The sequence below is a fragment of the Ursus maritimus genome, unplaced genomic scaffold, assembly GCF_017311325.1.
Source record: "Ursus maritimus isolate PB19 unplaced genomic scaffold, ASM1731132v1 scaffold_20, whole genome shotgun sequence".
NCBI classification, from domain to species: Eukaryota; Metazoa; Chordata; class Mammalia; order Carnivora; family Ursidae; genus Ursus; species Ursus maritimus.
Window position 1 is genome coordinate 1122994 of NW_024424453.1, and position 19217 is coordinate 1142210.

The 19217-nt window shown below is 39.3% G+C and overlaps 2 long non-coding RNA genes across 2 annotated transcripts; one reads left to right on the plus strand and one right to left on the minus strand.

Moving 5' to 3' along the window:
- Positions 1-290: 290 nt before the first annotated feature.
- Positions 291-17540, minus strand: LOC103664430. The gene is made up of 4 exons (XR_569019.2): positions 17405-17540; positions 9580-9795; positions 8938-9088; positions 291-350 (listed from the first exon to the last, which is right to left on the minus strand). It is a non-coding gene; the product is annotated as an uncharacterized LOC103664430 (long non-coding RNA).
- LOC121104243 lies at positions 15697-17742 on the plus strand. Its single transcript, XR_005836521.1, has 2 exons — positions 15697-15979; positions 17453-17742. It is a non-coding gene; the product is annotated as an uncharacterized LOC121104243 (long non-coding RNA).
- The last annotated feature ends 1475 nt before the right edge of the window (positions 17743-19217 follow it).

Genomic DNA, 19217 nt, shown 5'->3' on the forward strand with positions numbered 1-19217 from the left:
GAAACAAGACGAAATAAATAATTTAAGAGATTTTGTTTAACAGCACCAAAACCATCTTTCTCCAGAGAAACTATTATATGTTTATTGAAATCAATATAACTGATAATAATTTTAAATCTCCTTTTCAGTATTTTGTTATGGGATAACACATAAACCTCTGAGTTTAAAAAAAAATAGTTTTGGGGGCGCCTGGGTGGCTCACTCAGTTAAGCATCAAGCTCTTGATTTCAGCTCCGGTCACGATCTCAGCGTCCTGGGATGGAGCCCCACCTCAGGCTCTGCACTCAGGGTGGCGTTGGCTTGAGGATTCTCTCTCTCCCTCTGCCCCTCTCCCCATTTGTGCTCTTTCTCTGTAAAAAAGATAAATAAATCCTTAAAAAAATAGTTTTGATCATTTCACACTGCCTTCCGCAGTATTAAAATTTTCTACTCTTAAAAGACCTGTTCTTATAAAATTAACTATCCATGGTTTTGGGTAGACAGTGAACTAAATCACGTTAAATATACTAAAAGAAATGAGTGAATGTGGGTACTCTTCAGTGTTACTTGAAGATATTTCATAGACTGCTTGACCATGACTCCTCATTTAAGAAAGGATTTTTAAATATAATTTTTTAATGCCTATTTATTTTAGAGTGAGAAAGACAGACTGCATGAGCAGGGAGAAGGGCAGAGGGAGAAAGAAAGAATTCTCAAGCAGACACCCCACTGAGCGCAGGGCCCCATGCGGAAATCAGTCCCATGACCCTGAGATCATGACCTGAGCCGGAAACAAGAGTCAGGTGCTCAACCAACTGAACCACCCAGGCACTCCCTAAATATCATTTTGAATGAACAGAAATTAGAATATGCACATTCCAAACTTGGGGACCACTGACCTAAGTAGTCTTTTTAATGAGCTGAATTTCTACTGAAATCTCCTTTTTATTTTTTTAAAATATTTTATTTATTCATTCGACAGAGATAGAGACAGCCAGCAAGAGAGGGAACACAGGCAGGGGGAGTGGGAGAGGAAGAAGCAGGCTCCCAGCGGAGGAGCCTGATGTGCGGCTCAATCCCAGATCGCCGGGATCATGCCCTGACCCGAAGGCAGACGCTTAATGACTGAGCCACCCGGGCGCCCCTGAAGTCTCCTTCTGAATGTGTCTACTGCAGATGTCCATTGAGCAGAATCCTGTTTTCCATACCCAGGTTCTTCTCAGATATAAAATGAATTGAATTCATACAAAAAGGAATAATAATTGACCCTGTAAATCTTTAAGTAGCCTACTCCCTTCCTTGTAACGAAAGTTTAATAACTTTTCTTCTACAAATGACCACTGTAAGCAATCATTCAGGTGTATGTTGCTACAATTTCTTTTGCACCATGTCAAATATTCATTCACTAACTGGTATACCTAACACTTGAATACCTCCTTTATAAGCATAACTACTTTAGATATTGTAAATAGGTGATCCCTGAAATCCAATCACTGATGAAGCTTATAGCCTCTGGTATTTTCTATGGTTTCTAATTTTATTCTTCAATATGAAGTCAGACAAATGAAGCTATCTTGATATTCAGGCATTTGTAAATTACAGCCATTCATTCATTCATTAATTCATTTCGAGATGAGTGAGCAATAGGAAACAATAGCTATGACTCTATTATCACCAAAATTATATTTTCTCTGAATATTTTATCAGCAAGCTTGTGGAAATTCTAAATCCAGAACAAAGTAGTGGATGAGATGAAATGAGCTTTCTCAGCATTGTTTCACATCACCCTACCAACTGCTGTGTGCCTAGTAAGGCAGACCTCAGTTCCAGAACTCAGGGGATATCTCTAGAAATGTCAAAAGACCCTGATGACAGCTGTTTCACGTTGCTCTATTTTTTACATATATAATGGCGCAGAGGAAGCAGAGGCTATAGTCCCTAATACATCAACTCCTGAGATTCTCTACCCACTGATTCTCTGCTTCCCCTTTTGTAAGAAAACCTCCCCCCCAGGTACATTTACAGCACAAAATCATAAGTGATAGGAAACCTTTGGACATATTTTGTTAGTACAAGCTATGCCAAGGCAAGAGTATATCATGCACCATGTTAAAATAATCAAAGAGAACAATTTAGCTAAGCAAATTTTATTTCACGCTTCATGAAGTGGGCCATGTCCACTCTCAAGAATCCAGAGAACTGCAAACTAAGAAACAGGATGGCAGGCTTTAGGAAGACAATCAGGGAATAAGGAAAGAGTATTTAGGTTAAGTTGATTGAATGGGGTTGTGTATTTGACCTCATATTCGAACAAAGAAAGTATTGCAGATTCTTGGTAATTGGAGATTGGCTGGATATACTGTTTCTGTTTCTAGTCAAGTGAAGCATTAACAAGAACATGAAAGTTATTTAAGTTTTGGTTTGCTGATGTGGTTCCCCAAGCAAAAGAGGCTCTATCTTGGACCTAGAAATTTATTTCAACGGTCATGTGAATTTTCCAAACACTGTTCATTTGACATTTATATCAAAGGCAACTGATGTTTTCAATGCAGGAAGTGGGGAAGATGTCAGTGAAAAACAAAGATCATACAGTCTATTTAACACCTGAGAGGGAAAATTAATTTTAGCCAATAACATGGGATACCAAATGCAGCATATAATCATGCCTTATGACCTAGAAGGGTATATTACTCTTAGTCATATATAAGTACTGAAAAAAGTAGATAAGATAGATAAAGTAAGTTCCACATGAAAGGATTTTGTAAGTTTGAATGCACTGCTTCAGAAATATCCTTGGCACTGTTGTGTTCATCAGAGAGAATAGCTCTCAAGTAAACTAAGTCTTTTGCATTGGATTCTATCAGACAAAACCTATCATTTGCTATTAGTGCTACAAAGTAGGACCATAGTTCTAGCTAAAACACTTCCATGTAGTTAAAAAGTGAGACCACAGCAATGAAACCCTATGTGTAGTTTAGTGAATTCCCTAAATCCCAGATACACTCAACATTCAATAAATACAAAGCAAAGTACAAATGCAATTTCTTTTCTAGTAACAATATTATCATCTTATTCTCGAATTAATATCACTCTCATATTAGACTGGCTTAGATCATAGGCCTCCAGCTAATCTTTATTCCCTTACGGGAAAGAGATGCATTGATCCGTTAGGACTGTGCTGTAGACTCTCTCCCGTCAGTCCATCCATACGGATTGAACGTGTAAGAAGAGGAATTGCTAAATGTGGTGATAAACTGCAGGAAGAATGCATGATGGATGCTCAGAAGAAAACTACAAATACAACATGGCAGTAAAGGAGTAACTGCAGGAAGTCTCTCTGCTGCCTTCTAACAGTTAAACTGTCCTTTCAGTTCATGTTCAGTCTTCCAGAAAAAAATGCTATGTCTCTCAAATAGCCTTGCTCTTTCCTGCTTTCCTCCCAAGATGATCTCTGAAGGAAGTTGTGGCAAACATATTGTTGGTAGGAAAGATTTGGGAGTACTTGGCACTCTGTCTATTGAATGTTCTGGTCCCTATCAGATGATTGCCTGCCTCCATGTCTTGTTTTCCAACCTATAATTTTTTTTTATCATCCCCTAATACCATCTATGCTTCAACCACAGTGAAGCAGACTTGATGTTCTCAAGAACTGGGGCAGAAGAAGTGTCTTTGCTATTCTAGTCCAAGGACAAATCTACGCTGTGACTCTCCTGGTAATAGTAATGATAATAACGCTTATAATAATAACGCTTATAAAGCACGATGCATCAGATGTGGTTCTAAGCACTTTACAATTATTAACTCATGTAATTAATTACTCACCATATTAAATCATGACCTCACACCCCCTTTATTCATTCTGCAACAACTGTGATTCTGTTCCCTGGCAGATGTGTTCCCTAGGAACTAGGATGGAGAACCTAGCTGGGATCTTCAAATCAAATGGGTCAAAGTGAAACTCACATTAAATTTTGATTGACCTTCAATCAAAAAGGTCAAAGTGAAAGTCACATTAAAAATTTCCCCCGAGTTACAACTTTATTTCTCCCCCCTCCCTTAGTGACGTGTAGCCCCATGGTGATCTTAGTTACAAAATACTTGCAGAGGCATTAATAACAAATAGTGTACAATACAGTACTATTACCTCTGCTTCACTTGACCTTCCTCTCAAGAGCTAAGAGCACGATTGCAGAAAGGACAAAAGAGAAAAAAGAGAAAGAGAGAGTGAGAGAAAGATAAGGAAAGAGAGGACACAAAAAAGAACTGGAAAGGCAGGCAGACAAAGTGGAAAGAGACAGGTACAATACAACAGTGATAACACACCTGAATTCCTCATGTTAAAACAAAATTGTGGATTTATTTTGATGTATTTCCTCAGCATGACCTTCCAAATGTGCAGCATCAGTCCCACCGTTCCCTTGTCCCAGAGCAAAGAGAGAAGCGGGGATTTTAAAGTGAAGGGGGCAGAAATGGGGGCGAGATGGATTGCTGGTCTAGGGTACATGAGAAGGAAACCCAGTTACATGGCTATTCCTGGGTCGTGGTGCAAAATGCATGAGGCATAAAGGCCCACATGAATCGGTTTAATTGGTTGGAAGCTGCCTATCATGGGAAGCCACACAGCATCAGGAAACTATCAAGAAAAAGAAACTGAAAGGCTTGGCTTCTGGTTCCTACTGCTACCAGCACTTTGATCTTGGGCATGTCTCATTCCTCTGGATTTATTTTCCTCTTATTAATTATAATCACACAATCTCTTTAAAATACAATCTTCCTGTGTCTCCATTCAGACCTACAAAATACCAATTCACTTCCCTGGGGTTAGAGTCCCAGGTTGACTCTAAATGTGTGACACCACACGGAACATGGGGGAAAAAAATAGTTTGTATCTGCTAACAGATTTGCTGATACATTTCCAGGAGATTTGCTGAGTTATATATATGAAAGTGTTTAATTTGACCAAATGGTACCAGTTTGCTTTCTCATGGCTTCGCCAGTCATTAGCCTCAGTTTCTACACATCCTCACACTGCCAATTTCTGGCATTATTTAACTACGTGTTTTGCCAGTAAAATAGGCCACGGTTTTATTATTGCATTAATATACATTTTCCCAAATATTAATTATTTTAAATCTCTCTTCATAGCCTTTCTAGATTTGAGGTTTTCTGGTTTGGGAATGACCTATTCATAACCTATTTTTTGGCTTGGGATCATGCATTTCCTTGTTAATTCCCAGAAGTTCCTTCTATGTCCTAAATATTCCCTTTTTGTTTGGGGCATTTTACATAAATTCTCACGTTCTTTTGGTTGTATATTAACTTTCTCTATGTGGCCTCCTACTGAAGAGAGATAATATGATCAGATTCAAAATACTTTGCTTTCTGTTTTATGCTTTTAAAAAATTATAGTTTTTTCTTGCATCTAGATTATTCAAGATATTTTCCTATAGTTTCCTCTATAAGTGTTTGCTTCATCTTTCAAATTTAGGTTTATAATCCAGGTAGAGTTCACCTTTGTACATGGCTTTAGGATCTATTTGGGTTTGTTTTTTGTTGTTGTTGTTGTTGTTGTTGTTGTTGTTTTGAGAATTTTTTTAATTCCCTCACTGTTAACATACAGTGTAATATTAGTTTCAGGTGTACAATATACTGATTCAACACTTCCATACGATACCTGGTGCTCATCACAAGGGCACTCCTTAATCCCCATCACCTATTTCACCCATCCCTCCACCTACCTCCCCTCTGGTAACCATCATTTTGTTCTTTATAGTTAAGAGTCTGTTTCTTGGTTTGTTTCCCTCTGTCTCTTTTTTTTCTTTTGCTCGTTTGTTTTGTTTCTTATATTCCACAGAGGAGTGAGAGCACATGGTGTTTCTCTTTCTCTGACTTATTCCACTTAGCGTTATACTCTCTATCTCCATCCATATTGTTGCAAATGGCAAGATTTCATTCTTTTTTTTAATGGCTGAATAATATTCTTTTATATAATATATATATATATATATATGAATTTTCTATATAGAAAATGGAATATATATATTACATCTTCTGTATCCATTCATGTATAGATGGGCACTTGGACTGCTTCTATATCTTGACTATTAAAAATAATGCTGCTATAAACATAGGGATGCACGTACCCCTTTGAATTAGTGTTTTGTATATTTGGGGTAAATACATAGTAGTGCAATTACTGGGTGGTAGGGTAGTTCTGTTTTGTTTTTTTTAAGATTTTATTTATTTATTTGACAGAGAGAGAGAGACAGCCAGCGAGAGAGGGAACACAAGCAGGGGAAGAGGGAGAGGAAGAAGCAGGCTCATAGCAGAGGAGCCTGATGTGGGGCTCGATCCCAGAATGCTGGGGTCACGCCCTGAGCCGAAGGCAGACGTTTAACGACTGCGCCACCCAGATGCCCCAGGGTAGTTCTATTTTTAACTTTTTGAGGAAACGTCATACTATTTTCCACAGTGGCTGTACCAGTTTGCATTCCCGCCAACAGTACACGGAGCATTCCTTTTTCTCCACATCCACACCAATACTGGTTGTTTCTTGTGTTGTTGATTTTAACCATTCTGACAGGTGTGAGGTGGTATCTCATTGTGGTTTGATTTGCATTTCCCGGAAGACTAGTGATGTTGAGCATCTTTTCATGTGTCTGTTGGCCATCTGGCTGGGGGATGGGCATTAAGGAGGGCACATGATGTGATGAGCACTGGGTGTTATATGCAACAGATAAATTGTTGAACACTACAAAAAATCAGCTCTTAGAAGCATAGCTTATATTCAATAAGATGTATGCTTTTAATGTGTAAGGTTCAGAACTTTGACAATGGTAAATAGTTGGTAACTATCATCATATGTATGGTCTCCAAGCTAAAAGTAGTCTTTACACTAACACTTAAGAAAAATCAAAATAACAATAATATTTTGTGACATGTGAAATGACATGAAATTCCAATGTCGGTATGTATAAATACATATTGGAACACAGCCACATTTATTCTTTTGCTTTTGTCTATGGTAGATTTCACACTACAATGGCAGAGCTCAATAGTTGCAGGAGAGACCACGCAACCTACAAGATCTAAAGAATTTACTATCTGTTCCTTCACAGGTATCTGCTCTTTTTGATTCATGCTTTCTTTCTACTGCATCACAAGTAATTATTATCACCTCTTCTCTCAAACCAATAATGCTTCTTACATTCATTTACTTTCAGCTCATGATAGTGCATCCTAGTTTACCAAGAAAATTTAATAATCAGAAGAGAATTTTGACGAGGTCTCATTCAATAAATTTACTTGCATGTAAGCATCTCAAACCACACAACCTCGTCTGTCCGTTATTTTCACCATAAATGAACTAACCAAAAACTCTTAACTAAAAGCCAATCTTTTTACTTGTGAACTAAATTTTATTCTTCTACTTAAAGACTTTGCAACTGCATTTCCCCCATTTCTGCCTATAGAACCAACTTTGGACTTTCCTCTGGTCCAATAAATGATATGTTATTATGTCTCCATTCTTAAAAAATAAAAAAAAACTATCACTGTCATAAGATATGACTACTCACCTATTGGAATAGTTGTGAAAATAGAAACAAAGTATCTGATAATACGGAACGCTGACCAGGATGCAGAGCACCTAGAACTCTCATATGTTGCTAATAGCAAAATATTCTAGGCACTTTGGATAGCAGTTTGGTGTTATATACAACTAATGAATCATTGAACACTGCATCAAAAATTAATGATGTACTGTATGGTGGCTAACTGAACATAGTATGAACAAACAAACAAACATACACAGGGTGCCTCGGTGGTCCAGTCTGACTCTTGGTTTTGGCTCAGGCTGATCTCAGGGTCGTAGGATCCAGACTCCCCTGTGGCTCCACACCTAGTGTGGAGTCTGTTTGGGATTCTCTCTCCCTCTCCTTCTGTCCCTCCACACTGCTCTCTCTGTCTGTCTCTCTCCAAATAAATAAATAAATAAATCTTTTTAAAAATAAAATAAAAGTAAACATATGCTTAACATAAACTCAGAAACCTCACCACTAGGGTTTATTCAAGTGAAATGAAAGCTCACACTAGTACAAAAACACATACTAAATGATTTTGATGGCTTGTTAAGCAAAAACTGAAAACAACACCAGTATCTCACTTGGGGAGACACGTAAAGTCTCTTGCTTGTATAAACAGATTGTGGCATATCTATACAACAGAATACTCAGCAATAAGGAGAAATAAATACTGATACATGAAGTAACATGTATATGCTATAATTTTATCATGCCAAGTGAAAGTAGCCATATCCAAAGCTTACGTGCTGTATGATTCCATTTATATTACACTGCGGAAAGGACAAAGCAATAGAGACAACACATCTGTGGTTGTTCGAGATTGGGAAAAGGGAAATTGTCAACTACAAAGGAACATGAGAAATTGAGGAGTGATGGAACTTTCTATATTGTGATGATTCTGGTTGTTAACACAACTATATGTGTTTATCACAACTTAACCGAATTTTACACAAAGAAGGGCAATTTACTATAGGCAGATTATTCCATAATCACAATGAAATTTCTTAAATGAGCAAGACTTTCAACTTGGGAAAAAATTGTTGTAAAGAAGGCAAAAGCAATTTATCAATCAATAAAATAAAGAGGCCAGAGTCTACCAAAAGAAACAACAAGAAATGAAACAATAAAGGTAATTGTAGAAATCAATGAAACAGTAAACAAGAAACAAACTATAGAAAATTAAATAAACCAAAAGCTAGATCCTTAAAAAGACTAGTTAAGTTATATACACATCCTGGCAAGTTGAACCAAGGCAAGCAGAGAAAAGTTGTAAATAATCCATTGAGTGAAGCAGGAGAAACTACTGATTCAAGAAAAATATCACAACAGGAAGCATTATAAGCTAATATGCCGTAAAAAAAACTTGAAAACATACCTGAATTCGCCTTCCAGCAAAATCATGATCCCCACAAGCTTGTCTGTCACGATGAAGTAACAATTGCCCTGAAATAGCTTGGGTGGGAGGTCTGGGGCGGGAGGTCCGCAGTCCGTGCGAGGGCAGGCTGGCGTGCAGGGAGGGTTACGTGCTAGAGGACATCACACTCCGTGAAATAAGCCAGATTCACAAGGACAAATACCACATGATCCCACTTTTATGAGAAACCTAAAATAGTCAGACTCATAGAACCAGAGAGTAGAATAGTGGTTATCAGGGGCTGTGAGGAGGGGAACATGGGGAGGTGTCGGTCAAAGGGTACAAAGTTTCGGTGTGTCAGATGAATACCTTCTGGCGACCTACTCTATAACATAGGGCCTGTAACTGACAACACCCTATCCCATACTTAAAAATTTGCTAAGAGTAGATCTTCTGTTTGGTGCTCTTTCCATAAAAGAAAAGAAAATTAATTTTAGAAATAATACAATAAAGGTGGCAGGAGGCAATGTTTGAAGGTGATAGATAAACGTAGGGCCTTGATTGTAGTGATGGTTTGTATATCTATTGTCAATGTATATTCATTGTCAAACTCACGGAATCATATGCATGAAGTATGTTCAGCTTTTTGTATGTCAACCTTACCTCAGTAAAGAGGGTTTTCTTTTCTTCTCTTGTTAAGTGCTGATGCATTTCTTCCCATCACTATTGAGTGTTGGGCCTGTGGCTTCTGGGGTTACCTGGCCTGGCAACCTTCTTGCCCGAAGCATTCCTCTCAATGATTCTTGTGTCCCCGCAGAAGTGTTATTCTCTATGCATACCGTGCCGGGAAGAGATTGCGAAGCACTGCCTTTCAGCATCCTGTCAAAATAATAAAACCCTTGGAGACAACGAAGGCATTTTTCTTTATTCTCATTATAGCCATAAGTATTTAATTCTATCTGTTCTTCAGATCCTATGCTGAAAATCAGCTGCTTCCTCATAAACACCCTAGGGCACTCCGAATTCAAATCTATTGTGACAATTTATTAATAATGGGTCTATTCAGACTACCATCATCTACTCACAGCCATAGAACTTTTTTGCCTTTTTTTTTTTAATGCACTCCCATGATGAGAAGGCCCAGGGCCACGGAACTCAGGGCATATGCAGTATATCAGTATGTTTTCTGTGTGCTCACAAATTATCGATTCCAAAGAGCATAATGTTTCCCTACAGAGTCAAACATCTTGCAGCCTTATTTTATGTCCCTTTCTCTGAGCACATTCAAGATATGAAAAAGCCTTCTGTGACTTCTCCTTCTCAGAGTATCCTGGAAAAAAAAATTTCTCTAGATTGGGGACTTTGGGGAGGTTCATTTGGTGGAAACTTAGTTGAAGAGCAGGGATAGTGCCATTTTTCTTTGTTACACTTTCACTTTCTGACATCTTCTATCCACAGAAGGTAGATGGGAATGATTGTGATTCAGTATCTGTGAGCTGCCTGAAGTCCTTGGACAGCACTTCCTAAAAGCTGGGGCATGTCCTAATCTTGTCTAGCATTCCCTGCATGGACACAGCAGAAGCCAACTCTTCTCAGAGCCGCCGTAATCTCTAAGGTGACGATAGGCTTCAGTATTCGAGCTTCAAGGAAACGATCCAATCAATAACTGCCATAGGAAATGCTTTTCAGAGAATAACTTGAGCACATAGCACCTGCAACCCACCCCTCTCTGTGGCTACCCTGCCTGTGCACTTCTGTGTGAAGTGCTTCTCTGCTTTGGCCTCCCCAACTCCAAAGGACTAGGGTCTCGGAAGCAGAATTGGCCGGGTACGTACTCGGGGGGGACCCAGGAGCAATGTATGCCTGGCACCACTCTGACGTTTCTGACCTGCCCTGGAGAAGCCCTCCAACACCCAAATATCCCTCATATCATAGATATTTGCATTTGTGCCAGATGACAATGGCCAACAGTGCCGTTAGAACATGCAAGCAGTATTTATACTGGAACTTAACTCAAGGGCTTATAAAACTGTGCCAATATTTTTCTCCCCTCTACTTAAACTAATCTTTCAATTGTAATCATATATATATATATATATATATATATTTTTTTTTTCCTTCAGTGACTATCAGCATCATGGGAAGAACAATTATTGTGGCTTTTTCAGTCTCTGAAGTGACTGACTATTCTTTCCTCTTCTTCCTTTGTTACAAATTTCAGGATGAGGTGCAAGTTACAAAAAAAAAAAAATCACATTTAATAAGCACTGCAAATTAATCCCTGGCTAAAACAAAACCTCTTTTCAGTATGTCTCAGTAAAAAAAAAAAAAAAAAAAAGAGGAACCATAAATGTGATCTCTAGAAAGACATTCCTCTCCATATACTTTTTTTTTTTTTTAAGATTTTATTTATTTATTCGACAGAGACAGAGGCAGCCAACGAGAGAGGGAACACAAGCAGGGGGAGTGGGAGAGGAAGAAGCAGCCTCATAGCGGAGGAGCCTGATGTGGGGCTCGATCCCACAACGCCGGGATCATGCCCTGAGCCAAAGGCAGACGCTTAACCGCTGTGCCACCCAGGCGCCCCTCTCCATATACTTTTTAATACTGCTTTTTAAGATGATATCTGGAAGCCAAAACTCCCTCTTGTACTCCTCTTATATTCCAAAAGCAACTTGTCAAGTCCTTACCTTTCTGTCTTTATGCCTCACTGAGCTATTTGTCCAAGGAGACCAGTCTTTCCAGCACTTAGTCCTGAAAGTTTATTTGGGTGAAAAAAAGCAGTGAACCGGTGTTTGTTCAGGTGAAGACTATAAGCAATTATACAATTTTCGGTTCAAAATGTTCATTCTACAGTATGTCCATAGTCTGAAAACATAAGTGAGTATAGATAGCAAAATACTGATCACCATTGCGCTATAATACATAATGGGGCCGATGACATTACATGATATGTTTGATGCGCTGTCTTCTACTTTCAGTGCACAATACAACGCACTGTGCAAAGCTGCAGTAAACTGGGTGCCTTAACACCGCATCCCTTCAACCCCTGGGCTGCCTCCGGTGATCTGTGTCTCTGACTTTCACTAAATAGGTGCATGCCTTAGTACACCACTGAAGGGAACTGATCTGTTATATATATATATATATATATAAAATGGCATTATGCTGAGATTACAAGGAAAAGTGGACAGTATTAAAGTGAAACTACAGAATTGAATGGATTGGCTCAATCTAAACAGAGAACACGGCATAGGCAAAGCACCGAACTAGCATAAGAATCTGTCTTCTTTGAGGTGCTGTAAAAGAGTCTAGAATACCTGGGTGTAGAGTCTGGTGAAATGGGTCTGCGAAGTAAGTGAAGGCTTCATGTGGAGACCCCTATCAGCTGCATTAAATGTTTCAGACTCTATAAGAAGAGCAATGGGAATTCATTGGAAATTTTAAAGCAGAACTAACAGAACTGAATTTTAAGTTGAAAATAATGTTTTGGATCAGGGCAACTGGACGCAGGGAAACCAATAGGAGATTATTGCAGAGGTCGGGGCAAAGATGTAACTCACGTTAGCGGCAGTATGCTGAAACGGTATATGGCTTAAAAGACATTGAAGAGGTAGAATTGATCAACTGGATTGGGTGATTGTTAAATGGAATGGAGCATAGGAAAAAGAATCAAAGTTATTTCCAAGATTGAATAATTGCAGGTTATTTGATGAGATAGAGACACCTACAGAAGGGGCAAATTTGTGAGAAAAATTAATAAATCTGATTTTGGACACTCTGAGTTTGAGGATACAATCTGTCCATTAAGCACATAGAGAATGGAATTAGGAAACCATCTGTTGATAGGTCGTAATTGAGCCTGTGGACGGGATACGTGCATGTGGGTATGGGTTCAAATGTGTGACTATTTGTTTTATCCCTTCATGTAGAAGCAGTTACAGCATGTTTAAATGTGGTTGGGATAGAACAGATGAAGGAAAGACTTTAGTGTAGAACTGAAAAGGAATAATTTTGTAGCTGAACAATCTTAGGGGTGTTTATAATATTGCATTCATCCTGAGGAGAGTGGTTTCTGGTAAGTAGAAAATTCTTAGCAGAGAATTCTTAATCTATTGAGTACAAATTGTTATGATCAATATGGTTGCTTTCCACATAGCTGGAAAGAGTTGTAAGGGATAAAGCCAGTATGCATTTAAAAGAAATCTGACTTAGCTCACTTTACTTGCATGAAATAAAGAGAAAGATTGAGATCTAATGCGGAACACCTGGGAGTGGGAAAAGTAGGACCAGAACGGCTGGCTCTTTTTGTACAAAGGAAAGAAAAGGGACATGATGCCGGCAAAAATCTAAAGAGGCTGAGGAATAGATAATAAACCTTTTAAATTGGGTCTTCGAGTGAAGTTCTACTCAGCATTTGATATAAAACTATCCTTCAATTCCCATAAAAATTGTTGGTAACATCATCACTTCTTACCAATACTCTGATATAATTTAATTCTTTGTATTAACTGTAAAGAAGCACCATTAACTGTAAAGAACCGGCATTCTCTGTCGAAGAGGCCCTTGGACCCGTCAACCTACACATCAGCGATTATTATACCAGGTCTTCTATGTGATAGCATGAAGATGGAAGTCAGAAGCAGGTATAAGCGTGGCTCCGAAGGTAAACCACACCTTTCTATTACAACAGGTGGGGGGAATGAAGATGGATGCATAGTGAAGTCAGTTTTGGAAATGGACGAATGAGATGAAGTTAATGCCAATTTAAGAATGATGGGGGGAAACTGAAATAATTATAAAGGATGAGCATGTGAGTTTACAGTGAGATATCAGTGTAAAACTGCCAAAAGCATTGAGAACAGTGAGTGCCAGTCTGCCCTCCTGTGAGATTGTTTCAACAGCGATGACATAGTTGTGGTTGGTTGAGTATCATCTGAAGACTGATGTTTTCCCATAATGGTGGGATGAAAGGACAAGGGGGCCAGGGAACTCACCTACCGATCCGACAATTTGTATTCCTAAGAGTCCAGTCCTCAGAAGAGGACAGTCTTGAGATATTTCATCTCAAGTATGTTTTAAAATACGGTTTCCATTCTGCAGAACAGCAATTCTTTTTTAAAAATAGTAGCTTTCTGGTTCCTAGTTTATGTGAAAAAGGTCAAAACCAAACAAGTACAGATGGATCTCTATTAACTTCACATATGACGCATACGATAAACTCCTTTTTTTTTTCCTGATTTAGTTCATCAAGAGGGCTCGAAACTCTCCACCCTTATTTACCCAGCATTACCAGTGAAAACATTTGCTTACCAGCTTCAATTTTTGTTTTAAAGAAACCATTTTCCTACTTTATTTTCTGAGGCAGTGGGTGGTAGTTTTGAACTTGGAACAATGATTTGTTCAAATGTACATCGCTCATCTCAGGCTGTTAACCACAAGAGCTAGTCAATTCCCAAATAAAACCACAGATTTGGAAAAGCCGGCTTGTGGGGCTTTATGTGCTGCTGCAATATCTTAAGTATTTCTCTAAAGGCCTTTACAAAGGTTGTTACAATACTAACGCTAACATTTAAATTATAAACCAAAAGCCAAGTGAACGCTCTCTAGAAGAAGCCAGTCCAAGAACAATTACATCCTTTCTGCCTTTCCCTTTGTCTGTTTAACAGGATGACTAACAACATCCTGAGAAGCCTGGAAGGAGCACATAAAAATATAAAGCCATCTTAGAAAACACAACCCAGACATGACCCTCCTATAATTGTAAATCCTCGTAACAAAGCAAGAGTTCCTTGTATGTTCCTTCCCTCAGGCTTCTCACCTTTTATCAAATGGCCAAGTGGAAACAATGTTTCCAGTGTTACCCATTTGGAAATTGGTAATCTGAAAATATTTTCATCCACTGCCACTACCGAAAAACAAAGCAAAATGTAAAAATAGATATTCATGGAATGAAAAGACACATTATTTAAATGGCATTGGTCTCTCTAGCCCTCATAGAAAATAACCCATGCTTGTGTTTTTATCATATGGTCCCAGAGCTTTATTGTGGCATACAGTAAGAACCTCTCATGTTCCGAAATGTCTCGCCTGTCTATTGTCCTTTGAAGAATCCTTTCTTCACTTAATGACTTCCTGTAGCAGCAGTAAGTACGGTGATGCTACCAAGCAGGGGGAACATTCCTTCCTTACTGTCTATGTCGCGGTTCTTAAAGCAGCATCCATAATAGATAGAAATACAAAGTGATATTTAAAAATGTAGGTCATCCATCCTTGCAACAGACCAATTAAATTAGAATTTCCCAGTAGAGAGGTCCAGATATTGGTCTTTTAAAAAAATTCCCAAATCATTGAAATGTGCAGTCAGGTTTGAGAACCGCTCACACACACCAACAGTCTGACTGATACACAGTTTCATTTTTGTTTGTTGTGTTTCCTTTTTTTAAATGCTGATTGGGTGTGGAGAACAATTGTTTCCTTTTAGACTCTTAGGTTTTTTGGATACCGTAAGGCCTTGTTGGGTGTTTACATTTAAAAAATACATCATAACCAGTTCGATCAAAAGCACTAAAAGGCCTGTATCAACGCAACTCTTTAAACAATTTAGCTACTAAGAAGTATGCTTTACCGCGTGGCTGTACTTGCCCGTTCTTGAATCAGGTCAGACTAAATCAAATTAAGTCAAATATAAAAGCAGTGTTATAAAAGATCCTTTATATTATCGCAAGAAAAATAAGAGTCAGTTTCCTATCCCAGCCTCACTAACATTTATAAAATACTGGTGCTGGGGTGGACATTGGGGAACATGTGATTCCAACTTCTAAGTTTCAGAGCAGCAATGCTATTTAATACGGAGTTTCAGAGACGGGGTAATGAATGAAAACACCACGGCTGATCCTCCGCACACCAACCACCAGTTTCTAGCTGCGTGACGGCAAACACTGAACCTGTCTGAATCTCGGTATCCTCACAGGACAATGTGGTATTGTTATGAAATTAAATCATGTCAAGTATCTGGCACACGGCAAATCATTCTTGGACTTGCTGCCCATCATTTTTTACAGTGAGTACCTTATCATGTACTGTCTAGTTTTAAAGACAATAGTATTCAAGATAGATCTTGTTTTCAGATAGTTTCTGTTATTTTCTTTAAAAAAAGATTTTATTTATTTGACAGAGAGAGAGCAAGAGAGCACAAGCAGGGGGAATGAACAGGCAGGGGGAGAAGCAGGCTCCATCCCAGGACCTCAGGATCACGGTCTGAGCCGAAGCCAGACACTTAACCAACTAAGCCACACAGGCGCCTCACTTGTTATTTTCTTATATGAGAGGTGAGGTGGCTTTGGTTGGCATGAACATATATCACTTCTACATTAGTAGAATAAGAGTGTTTTCAAAACAGGGCTTCATAAATGAAACAGAATTCTCCCTCCCATCCCTCCTCCTCCTCCCTCCCTTCCTTCCCTCCCTTTTCTTTCTTGTGATAATATGATACACCCATCTAGTAGCAAGAGAGCAAACTCTGACATAAGCTGTATGTGAGGAGGAAACTATCAGCACCAAGCCAAGAAGGAACACAAAGCCTTCGGAATACAATCAAAATGTAAAGGTGGGGGCGCCTGGGTAGCGCAGTCCTTGGGCGTCTGCCTTCGGCTCAGGGCGTGATCCTGGCGTTCCCGGATGGAGCCCCACATCGGGCTCCTCTGCTATGAGCCTGCTTCTTCCTCTCCCACTCCCCCTGCTTGTGTTCCCTCTCTCGCTGGCTATCTCTGTCAAATAAATAAATAAAATCTTTAAAAAAAAATTGTAAAAGTGACACAGTTCTCTTCTTTTTTGAGACTTTAGTTTTTACCTTGACTATCAGCAATATTACTCACGTTCACATGTAAGAATGACAGATACAAATGTATATTTATGCCAAAGTATAAATTGTAATTAGATATAAATAGTACTTTATATTTGTTGCTATTTTTTCATACCATTACTTCCTACTAATTCACAATAAATGTTGATATTTAAAAATAAAATGTGTTTTAATGACATCTGTCTACATTCAGCAAGTAAATATTTATATATCTGCATGTATCAAATTAATTTTTTTTTTTGTATTCCCCTTCAATATCCACTGTATTCGTTACTCCCTAGCTCAGACAGGTGCGCGTCATGACTCCACACGGCAACAGCCGCCTGGAATCCTCTAGTAAACACCGTCTTTAGTCAGGGATCATGTGTTCAAACAAAAACCTTTTTGCTATATTTTCATAATGATGAGGGCGCAGAAGGCTAGCAGAGGACAGGCAGAAGCTGACACCCCACAAGCCCCCACCCCCATGGGATGTACGTGACATTCCTCAGGCCCTCCTGGCTGCCCTAAAGGAAAAACAAATAGTGAACTTCTAGAGATCACAACCCTGCAAGACAGGCATCTCCCTCAGTTTACAAAGTCTTAGCAATTGACAAGAACAAAGCATCTCTATCAATGGCCTACCTTCCAGAAGGAAACGTAGATACAATTAAATGTCTTTTTACTCTGCAGCCCATTGACAGATATTTGAAGCAGGCAAAGCATAATGTTCCTCCAGGAAGCTCCCAAATGTCTTACTGTTCACGCCTTACTAGAAGGGGAAACAACCTTAACTTGACAATGACACGGCCTCCAGTATCCTGTGAGTCTTCTTAACATACAAAAATCCTTTTGAAACCTCCCGTTTCCATACCTCCCCCAGTTCCCAAGTATATAATCAGCCACCCCTCACAAACCTGGGGCAGCTTTTTCTGTCCGTGGTTCCTGTCCCTGTGCTTTAATAAAACCACCTTATTGCACCAGAGATGTTTCAAGAATTCTTTCTTGGCCATCGGCTCTGGACCTCACCCCACCAAACTTCACCTATATTCCAAAACTCCATCAATAAGATTCCACATTTTTTCCAAATCTCACTTTTCCAGCTGCCTTCCGTCTATTCTTGTCTGTGAATATTCTGCTTCCAGCCGCTTGCTGACATACCTCTTTTGTTTCTTCTTCCACCTTTTTTCTCTACGCACACCTAGAATTGAATTCATCCTCCTCTTTAACAATGAAAACTCATGTCACCTTCATTGAAATATTGCAGAAAATAAAAATCAGACCAGTCAGAAACCAAGTGACACTCGAAGAAGTAGGAGAACTCGGATTTATTTTATGCTGGTGAACCCGGAGGAGCTCGCACTTGAAATTCTGGGCCCCGGGGAGCGGAGTTACGGAGCTTTTATAGAGCAGTGCAGGCGCTCAGGTTACAAGGGCTGTGCTGACTGCTGGTAGGTGGGTTTAAACTGGGGGGGGGGGGGGGTTGCTTGAGGTGGGAACAGTGGTGAGGGTAGCGGTTGGGGCAGTGCAGGGAGCTTGAGGCAGGAAGCCTGTTTACAGAAGCAGAAAGGGCTGGTTATCGCTTGCTCCCAGCGGGGCTTCTGGTTATCTCTCGTTTTTTTAGTAACTTCCCATCTTTGGGGGCCTGCCAGCCTGCTCTGTGTAATTTTCATCCTCAATTCTACCCAACTTGCTTCTCTTTTGTAATGACTTCCCTGATTAACCAAACCCGAAGGCTTTTCTTCTACCAATAAAATTCCATAACATAGCCTTCCAAAAAACTGTTTGTCAGCTGGTCCCTGGGACTTGCAGATAGGTTGGCAGAATGAAGGCCATCTCAGAAAGTTCGCCTCCTAATTCGCAACCCTTGTGAATATGCTACCTCACGTGCTGGAGGGGACTTTGCAGGTGTGTTTCAGTTATCTCGAGGTGGGGAGATTTTACTAGGTGGGTCTAATGTAATCACAAGTCTCTCTGTAAAAGGGAAGCAGGAGAGTCTGAGTCAGAAAGAGAGATGTATATGATCCGGCAATTCCACTTCAGGTATTTTTATGAAGAAAATAAAAACACCAATTTGAAGAGATATATGCACACCTATTTACTGCAGGGTTATCTACAATAGCCAAGATATGGAAGCAACCCAAGTGTCCTTTGATAGAGGAATGGCTGAAAAAGATGTGATACATATATATACACATACACATACATACATATATACTGGAACATCGTTTACCCTTAAAAAGGAATGAAATCTTGCTTTTTGTGACAACATGGATGGATCCAGAAAGTATCACTCTAAGCCTCACGGAGAAAGACAAACCCTGTTAAATTTCACATATACATGGAATCTAAAGAAAGAAAACAAATGAACACACAAAACAAAACAGAAACAGACTCATAGGCACAGGAAACTGTTGGAGACTAGAGGAGGGAGAGGCTGAGGGGCTGGCAGTATCAG